The 10706-nt window shown below is 38.7% G+C and overlaps 1 pseudogene; it reads right to left on the bottom strand.

The window, feature by feature from the left end:
* Positions 1-5537: 5537 nt before the first annotated feature.
* On the bottom strand, positions 5538-6046 carry LOC122068522 (annotated as a pseudogene).
* Positions 6047-10706: the final 4660 nt, after the last annotated feature.

Below are 10706 nucleotides of genomic sequence, written 5' to 3'. Positions count from 1 at the left end.
TTTGATACAATGAATGATAGCAATTAGAACTGATCCATGCATCATTCTGTATTCATAGGTTTTGAGATTAATTTTGAGAGAATGGAGGATATTTGGATCTTGGAGTGCTATGGACATATCCGGGTAAACATTAAAGTGGACAGGACCATAACAAATACTTGTTTCAATGGCTCCAAGAAGGGAATCACTGAAATCAAGGAATCTTTGGTCATGCAAGGCCAATAACATGGAAGTGTTCAGGCCTTCACGATGCAGAGGTTTGATGGCCACTTGGACGAGACCAACATAGACAGAGTTGAATTTGTTTTTGATGTGGTCTTGTAAAGAAAAACCATACCAAACTTCCCAAGGTTGTTTTAGATGTGACAAACTTGGCCACACCAAATATTGTCGTGTTTCAAAAAGAATTAATTCTTTGCAAAACTCTGAACAAGACAAAAGTCAAATTCTTGCTCTTCTTCATAAAACCTCTTCTTCATCCTCTGATGAACAAGAATACAAACTAAATCAAGTCCATGCTTGGGAGCATTTCGCTTCCAGCTCTACTGATAATGACAAGTTCCAAGCCTGTGCTTGTGACTCTTACATTATTGGTTTAAGTTGGGAAGATTGCGCTCCCAAATCTGTTCGTATGTTACGAATATCTCCTCAAACAAATGTTTTTTAATACATAGATAATTTAGCTAATCCAGAACAAAAAAAAAGCCTCCTTAGAACAACTTAAGCAAAACTTTGCTTCCCAAAACACTCCCCAACCTTATAACCTACAAAAAATAATGTAAAAATTTGACAAACTCCAAACCCCTTCAACCCCTGACCACTCGATGAAAATCAAAATTCTTGAAACCACTACTACAACATTACAGTATGAAATCAAAACTATCAAACAACAACTATCTCTCCTATCTCGCCCACAAAATCAACAGAACCCTTCAACAGACAATGAATCTAACCCAAACGAACCATTTGTAAATCCATTCTCAAACCCTGAGTCAAGTACTGGATTTGTTAATACCATTTCCTCTTAAAATTGGTATATCCACATAACTCTTGTGATCAATGCCTCTTTTAAATTATCTACTATTGTTTTTGTTGATTCAGGTGCCCAACTTAACTATATCAATGAAGGTGTCATTCTAACCAAGTACTATGAATGGACAACCCAATGACTGGCTACCGCCAATGGGTCTGGATTGAATGTCCAATACGAATTATTAAATACTCATGTTTGTAAAAATGGTCTTTGCCTCCCCCAAACCTTTCTTCTAACCAAAGACCTTGATCAAACTATTATCCTCGGCCAACCCTTTCTTGAAAAACTCAAACCTTTCAAAATTACTCAAGACAGTATAACTACCAAGTTTCATGGTCAAAAGATCATTTTTTTCTTCTTACAAGCTCAAACATCTATCATCCTAAGTACCAATAAAACTAAACAACTAAATTTTCTCAAAACTGAGCTCCTCCATCAAAGAATCATATAGCAAATTAACCATCTCAAAACTATCCAACAAATTAACCAACTTCGTTTCAAATTTGAGCATGATCTTTGCTCTGAGGTTCCTGATGCCTTTTGGCATCGTAAAAAACATATGGTTTCCCTCCCATATGCCAAAGATTAACCTTCTCTTTAACCAAGTTTTTTATTGTTTGCACGGTATTAGTCTAAGTAGAAGGCCAAGGTGCCGGATTCTTTTTGAGCTTGAGATATAATGGCTCAGCAATTTTACTAATTTGGGTAAGGAAGTCTCGAACGTAATTTAAACTTCCTAGAAACCTTTGTAATTGGGTTTTGTCTAATATTTGGTCAAAAAATTTATCACCAAAAAATATAGTTCAATCGATATGGGTTAAGGTACCCTTTTCGATCAGTTGTCCGAGAAAGTGGACCTTGATGAGAAAGAATTCCATTTTTTTTTTGAAAGGACGAGGCCGTTTGATTTTATAATTTAGTAAAAAGTTCAAAGGTGTTTGAAATGCATGCTGCTCAATAGAATCCAAAAAAACTAGAACATCATCAATATAGACAATTGTAAACTATCCGTAGGAATTAAAGATATCATTCATAATTTTTGAGAATTCACTGGGAGCATTTTTGAGGTCAAATGACATGACATTTCATTCATAGAGGCCAAAGGGGGTTGTGAAGGAAGTTTTGTAACGATCATTTTCTTGGAAGTTGGATCTGAACCCAGATTTCATATCAAATTTTGAAAATATTTTGGCTTGATAAATTCTTTGTTAACATAGAAGGCCGTGCAGCTCGAGGGAGAGGTGCTAGGCCTAATAAACCCATTGGAGGGCGTCGTTAAGGAGTTTGTAATTAACGACTAGACTTGGGGTTCCTCTTTCAATCTCAAAGGTTTTTTTAACATAGAAGGCCGTGCAGATCCAGGGAGAGGTGCTAGGCCTAATAAGTTTTTTAGCAAGAAGGTCGTTAATTTCTCGTTTACAAGTTTTAAGAAGGTTTATATATATATATATATATTTCTTAATTCTTATTGTTGGATAGATGTGTAGTCCCATAGGTTGGTTATACATCAAATGTAATGATCTATCTTAATACTTCAGTTAATCATAGATATGTGGATTTCCCCTTGTTGACATAGGTAACTTTTTTCTGGCAATTTTAGAAACATAATTGTTGTGTTCGTATTTTCAAATAAGATTGATTGATAGATAACTGGATTATTCTAGTGACAACATCTCCACAAGTAAATAGTGTTTGTCTATGTAATCATTCAAATTGTTTTATAGTCTAACTTGGCATTGACATATTTATGAGTAATCCCATAGATATGTTTACATGTCAAATTTAATGGTTCATAGATGATTAGACTATCACATTAATAACACCTCCACAAACTTTGAATTTTATCTATTCCACCATCACATAGATAGTGTTGGTCTGCATCATCATTCAACCATAGGTTGTCTTCTGGTAAAATTTGGCGTTGACATGTTTCAAAACAATGGTTTGAAAAATTTGCCAATTGATAAACTCTGACTAAAGAATAAGAATATTCATAGAAAGAAGGGACAAAAAGGGGGAAAAAAACTCTACTTGAGATATAATCCAATAAGTAGTAAGAGAATTCCCAGTCAATCTACTAGCTAGGATGATCATATGTTAATGATGACAATCTTCTATTTTGAATTAAGAATTGTTATTGTTGTGGAAAGAAATCGTTTTAGGCAATCTGTGAAACCTACATAGAGAAGAGAACACAAGAGAGTGAATGCCCGACCGATCTGGCGGGAGGATTCTTCGATGCCTAAGTCAGATCTCTCTGCAAACAGAAATTCTAATAAGAATGGAAAAGTGTCTATCCCTTGAAATGGTGGTTTACCTAGGTGTTTATAACTAAGGGATGGTGGCAACAAAGAGAGTCCCGATCTGACAGGCTTCCTAGCGCTTAGGGGTAAAACAGGGTTGGGTTGGGCCGGGTTTCTTAAAACCCTAACCCAACCCTAGGTCCTCAAAATTTAACCTAGGCCCAAACCAACCCTATCGGGTTCATATTTAGGCCCAACCCAACCCTGTCGGGTTCATACCAACCCAACCCGGCCCTAATTGACCATATCAGGGCCAGGTTGGGTCGGGTTGGCCTAGGTTGGGTTGACCTTGGCTTCTATAATGGTTGGATTAACCTTAATTGACATGTTTTTTTCATTCATGTCTCATATATTAAAAAATTATAAAAAAATAAAATACCTATTGGAGCCCTAATTTCTATTATAAAGAAGCAAGATTAAATTTTGGGCTAGGTTGGGCCGGGTTAAGGCCTCAACCCTAACCCAACCCAACCTAACCTTGAGCCAGGGTTGGGGTTTTTCAACTCTAACCCGCTGTCAAGGTCAAAAAACTTGGTCAAAACCCTGTTCAGGCTCAGGGTGGGCCAGGGCGGATTCGGGTTGTCAGGACCAAACTTTCACCTCTACTAGCGCTCGTAGAAGTCCGTATATGGCAAAAGTTATATTAGAAGAGTGAATCAGGAGGACGTCCTCATTATGGGAGTTCCACATATTCCGCATATCTTGGAAGATACCGTGAGATATCCTTCCTTCTAGGAAGGATTCAATATCCTATTGAAAGTCCTTTCCTGATCAGGATAAGTCTGCTCCTTGCTTGTAAATCATGTGTTGGGTCAGGAATGTCCCCTAAGAGAGTATATCTCATGAGGAAACCCATGGACCTCATTTTCCAAGCGACCTGGATTGGGTGGTTTGGTTGTCGACTTATTTATTTTGAGCGACCAATGGCGTGTGTTACTTGCTACTTGTTGAAGATGTGGCCTTAGGTCTGCCGTGCGGTCGTTGCTCTAGTGTTGTCTCAAGCTATTAGTTTTTCATATATGCGTGGCTGCCCACAAACACCACCTTCCCTATGTCAATGCTGACCAGCTGCTCGGTAATTGATCCATTCAATTCAAGTTAGTCGATCAAGCTACACCTGACCTAGATATCATCTGTCGACCGGGTATATAGCTCGACCGGGACCAGACCATTTGTCTGGGCTCATATTGGTTCCTTATGCGCTTGCTCCTACTACCCCATTCAGTTCAAGTGGGATAGCCCGGGTGATAGCATATTTTTCCATAGCAGTGTAATTGGGGAGTCTGGATCTAGTTCTCTATAGGTTCTCGTACACTATTAACATGATGCAAGGCAATCGAACCAACAGAAAAATAGGCCACCTTTTCTCAACCTGCTTCTTCCTCCTCTCGGATCTGGGTCCTCTCCATATAGGAGATCGCCCATAGAGTGCCCATAGATACATGCCCGCTTGACACCTGCCCCTAGAAGATCCAAAGAAGATCCAACCGCTCCTCTTTGTTCTCCAGAAAAACCACCCATGACCTCCTATGAAACTCATACTCGACTCCTCTCCCATGTGGGTTTCATATCTTCTCTCCCAAAACAAAGAGAACAGAGGTTTGCTCTTGGAGGGGATCATAAATTCAAGAGGAAATCACCGAGTAGGATTGCCGCTACTTCAGCGATAGGATTAGAAGAAGCCATGTTTGCCAATAATCAGACCGCAACTTCAAGGCTCTGAACAAAGGGAGCAGCATCTCAGTAGTTCTTAAGGCATTCGATTCCTCTTTCCCTGGCAACCAAAAGCTTCAAAGCTTTGTCACCCGTCGACACCAAATTACCCAAACAACCAATCGAGTTCTCTTGGGCCATGGCACTACTAGAGGAGGAAATGCCGATGAGCACCGGGACGACATTCTCCTTGATGAAATTCTGTATGATTTCAGGAAATTTAGTGAGATTCCTGAGGACCCCAACCGCAACGACTTGAGAAACTGGCGTTCCAGCATGGCAGATCTCCAATAGAGAAGAAATCCCACTTCTAGACCCAATTTCTATGGCGTTCTCCTTGGAAAAGCTAAGTGCTTGAATTAAATCTTGTATTTCTCTTCAAGCTAAAGACACAGATAAGTGCATAAAGCAGAGACAAAAAGAGAGAGAAAAGACGACGGATTAAAATTAGTGAATCACAATGAAAATGAAACAGTTTGATGATACAGTTAGCTACAGATGGGACAGTGAACTAGACCGTTGGCATTGCGATCGGGGAATCTCACTAATACTTCCCTCTCTTCTTGTCCTTATGGTTGTGTATGTTCTTCGTTCATCACCATTACAACTTTACATCTCCCGCTGCAACCGAAACAGGGCAATAATCTCACACCACCACAGCCCTCACACTGATCTCCAATTATGGCCGCCATGGGCAAACCTTTAAGGAGCTAACCCAAACAACCCTCTTTTTGTATTCGCAGAACTTCTTCAGTTCCTCCAATATACCTTCCCTTAATGAAAACCCTGGGAAGAACAGAGGCAATACAATCCTTCTCATTCATTAACTCCCTCAACTCTTCCTTGAACCCACGATCCATGGACACATCCTCTCGTTTATCTACACCCCAAGTCCTTCGACCGCTACCCTAACGGCTTTACAAACCTCGAAAGTCTGGCAAACACATCTTAACGTCGTCGTGTAAACGACAACTTTGGATTCTCCTTTGGGCAGCATTGCTTCTCGAACCCATCTAGTGAGTATTTACAGAAAGCATTGCTTGGGTCTGGATTGGGGGCGGCGGAGGTGCTAAGGCGTCGAATAGAGTTTGAGTTTTCTTTGTTGGTGTTGATGAGGTGATGTTTGAAGGAGAAGGGTTTGGAAGGGTTTGAATTAAAGCTTGAATTTCTAGACCCAATTGCTAAGGCGTTCTCCTTGGAAAAGCTAAAGCTTGAATTTTTTATCCTCGCGAGCAAAACTCTATTCACTTTGTTTCTAGAGGGAAGTGATGAAAACTCTGTGGAGAGGAGCTGGGTCTAGGTTTCATGAGTTCATAAGTGGGTTATTTTAGAGAACAGAGAGGAGCCATTGGATCTTCTTGGGACAGGTGTCAAGTGGATAGGTATCTATGGGCACTCTATGGGTGGTCTCCTCTATGTTGAGGAGTTGCATCTCTCTCTCTTCCACCTTTAATATAAGTATGCTGCCCATTACTCTCTCTTCTAACTTCAATCCTTTCTTAGGGCCAATACCGACCCATCACCATGTAGATATGGTATTGAATATGCTATCACTCTCGACTAACATCGATGTCAATACTTCTATGATATGTGACATCAATACAATATGAAGCATTGGATGAATCTGTAACGATCGATATTGAATACCGATACTAATATTGATCCAATAATGGATACTGACATTATATCAATATCGATTTGACACCATGGCAGCAAATGGTGCCATGGCACGTAATGGCATCAATATGTAGGTTTGATGATATGATACCACGGCGGTGATAAGAGAGAGATGAGGGTGGCAAAGTGGTCCATATAAAGAGGTAGAAGATTGACAAAACATAGAGAATAGAAAACTCTTCTCTTTCTCCCCATGGACATAGGCCTCTTGGCTGAATCATAGTATCTCTATCATTTCTTCTTCATTGTCTTCTATTTCTCCCTTGCGGAAGGCTGCTTTCACTAGCATACGTGCTAGCTCCCACTATCAATTGGCACTCTCGTCTTAGCCTCTGGTGTATAAATTGTATGCTCTCTTGTCGAACAGTTTAATAAGTTCGTAACTCTTTGTGATGCTTTTCAACGATCTAAGAGTGATCGCCTCCCTTTTCAACTATCTCCTTCAATTAACTATGCCCCATTAGAATTAATACATTTTGATGTATGGGGGACTGGGGAGGCTCTTTTAGTTTCTCTTAATAAATTTCAAATTGAGTTGTTTGCACGACTTTAGTCAGTATAGTTGGCTTTTTCCTATAACCTTAAAATTTGATGAGCTATCTATTTTCACTTGTTTCAAATCTCCAGTTGAGACCTACTTTTGTTGTAAAACCAAAGCATGGAAATCTAATGGGGGGTGGGGAGTTTCAAAAACCTGGATCCTTTCTCACATAAAAATATGCCCATGGAGCCAAAACTGTAGCTACAAATTCAATCCAAATTGAGTGTGCACAGACTCAAAGAACAAATGGTCTAAAAGATAAATGCAGTTTTTGTAGGATGCCCATGAAATTTTGAAATTCTTGTACATACTGGAAAAAGTCAACAAGCTACAACTTCTTTTGAGACTTCATCGCCATCAGAAAAGATTGCAAATGGGCCAAAGGATGCTCAAGCCAATGGTGCTCAAAAGGAGCCATTGGTTACCTGGTTATTAAAATTTTCAGGTAAATAATGGTTACCCTTGCCTTATTAGATAAAATTTATTTTCCTGTATGCCTGCCATTTCATATGGCATACCTGTGCATCAAACCCAATAGTCAATGGCAGCAATTTAGGCAGCTATTGCCAAGTTGCAAAAGCCCAAAGACTCTGACAACCAGGAATGAGTAGTCCTGGTACCTTAATCCCTTTAGTAAATAATGGTTACCCTTGCCTTGTTAGATATAGAATGATGGTTTCCTATATGCCTGCCATTGAACCAAATTTCATATGCACCATGACCAGAGATGCATTTAGTCAGTGACAGTTCAGTCTAACCTGGATTATTGAATGAATGAATGAATGAATGGGCCATTAGGACTCCTAGTTTTGATTATAAGCAGTAAACATTCCTGTCTTCTCCCTACCACATATGGCCAATTCAGAAAATGGTTAAGGCCCATCTAAAAATCAAAACATTTGTAATAATTTTAGATTAAAAAGAATATAAAAATAATAATTACATAGATGTGACAACCTGTAGCACTTGAGCATCCCAAGCACCATCGCAATTCCATCCCTTTGAATTATCAGTCCATTATTGGTCTCTGGAAACCATGATTACTATCCCCTTGAATTCATCCAAAGGTTGAGGTTGAGAATAACAAATGTTGCCTTTGAAATCATCCCAAATGCATCTTGTGTACTTGCCTTTGAATCATTTCTTTTCTGCATTTTCCTTAATCTGTTTCTGCACTTTTCAGTATAGTTTTGTGTACCTGAGGTTTATTGATGGATTTTCTTCTCCAAGAGTGCTCAAATTGTTTCATGTTTTAAAACCGATGATTCTGGTATTGTAAAATTGAATATTTTCTTCTTTTTTCTCTGTAACTAGTTTAGTGTCTGTTTGATGTAGAAGGCTATACTATGATCTTGAAATTATTCTTTGTTGTTTATATGTACATTTTGATATAAGTTTAACATTTATTTTACCTTGTTTTGTTTGCAGTGCTTGATATTCAAAATACCAAATGCCGGCCAAAGTAGGTAGGGTATCAATAGACTAAATTTAAGATATGTATCGGATAGATATTGTATCGTATCAAAGATACTTTAAATCTTGTCAACAATGATGATTCAAAGCAGTCATCCCATCAGAAGTCAAATTCTGAACCCGAGGCTGAGAATGCATATGCTAGCTTTCAAGGTCTTCTTGCCCTAGCACGTATAACTGGTTCCAATGCTGATGAAGCTCGTCGGGATGACTCGCCAAACATGGAGGATGAACATCATGATCGTCATAGAAAGAGCAGAAAGATGTGAGGGTTTAGATGGTAGGTGCTCAAACTATATATCGAGCATATCGGGTAGTGCGTTAGGACTTCGCTGTTAGTCTTGGTTGACTAGAAGCCTGAGCTTGTTTTTAAGGATCAGAATTAATTAGAGCATAACATGGTCTATCATTTGGGACAGTGACATGAAACTGCGTGGGTGCAGTTTTTGAACACAGGCAAATGTAAAGTGGGAGAATTGTCACACCTTATACCGTCTTGCACCCCTCGTTAGTCAATTTTATAGTGACCAAGGAACATGCTTTGTGTATTTGTTTGTCTAGAGTAAAACATTTAGAAAAACTAAAACAAAAGTGACCGACACAACTGCGGATGATGTAATTAAATTACTTAAACATCTAGCTTTTTGGGTTTTCACCAAAAGCTTTTCCTCCTTACCCCCTCTCGTCTAATGATGTACATTCAATCTCATGTTATTAATAATATCTTTCTTTTCATCACTAAATTATATAAAAAAAAATTAATAATAATAATTGTTGGTGTATGATGTCTTGTATTCCATTGTAGTTTAATCCAGGGAGTACTGATGCAGCACCTAGACAGGCAAGATGGTGATCCTGCTAGCCGGTTAGCGGGCCGTGGAGATTGCAAAGGGGGCAGGACGCCCCCCTGCATAGCAGGGGGTGTAGGGGGGCGCAGCCCCCGGCTCGAATTTTTTATTTGAGGGCAATTGGAGTTTAATCCGGATTTGGGTTTTTTTTTCGCTATATATTTGTAGCGAGAATTTCTTTCTGCATCGTTTTAGGGTTGCGTTTCTACAAATAATAACTCATTAAAAGAAAATTTAAAAAAATTAATATTGTCCAGACCCTAACTCCATTCTCAATGGGTATAAATCAGAAATAGGGAAGTTGGGGTTGATGATTGCTAGCCTGCAATCAGAGAAAGAAGATCAGAAAGACAAGAAGGACAAGGCGTGTGTTCCAAAAAAAATCACTTGTAAGATCTACTAACTTCGTTTATCATAGGGTTTTAAAACTCAAATCAGCCAAATCGATCAATGCCGATTTACTGATTTGAATTGGTCAAAAATGTTCATTAATCACAGTAAATCGATAAATCGATAGGATTGGTCACTGCCGATTCCTTGGTAGAATCACAATCTTTGAAAACCAAACAATCAATTAAGACCTCCAAATGAGTTAGAAAGGATAATGGTAAAATACTGATTTATTTAAAAATAATAATAAAAAAATCAAATCGCATGTGCTTTTACCTTAGATGCTTCAGGTTGTAACCCTAGCCTCAAAGAGAACATGAAGAGAGAGGATTAAGATACCCAAAAAAATATGTTTTGACAGGAAAAAATGGTGAGGTGGAGGCTCTGGGTCTTCTCAAGGGGCTAGAATGGGCACGGGCCAAGAGGTGGAAGGTGAACGCGTTGTGGAGTGACCCAAAAGATTTAAAGCTGTTTTTCGATAAACATTTTGAAAAACTTTTAACCTTATGGCCAAAGACTTTAATTATGCTTAGCTGTGAGTTGGACAAGCATCCTATTTCTCCTACTTTTTGTATTATAAATAGACATAGGTTATTAGGAGAACTAAAATATATAGCTCACGCTACTTTAACTAATAGAAAACCCATATACAGGGCAGATATGCTATTCAATGTAAATATCGCCACTTAATGAATATTTTCTGTTTGGCTGATAATAAAAAAAAATAC

This window comes from Macadamia integrifolia, unplaced genomic scaffold (assembly GCF_013358625.1).
Source record: "Macadamia integrifolia cultivar HAES 741 unplaced genomic scaffold, SCU_Mint_v3 scaffold404, whole genome shotgun sequence".
Classification (NCBI taxonomy): Eukaryota; Viridiplantae; Streptophyta; class Magnoliopsida; order Proteales; family Proteaceae; genus Macadamia; species Macadamia integrifolia.
Note: the sequence above shows the minus strand (reverse complement) of the source record. Positions and strands in the feature narration are given on the sequence as shown.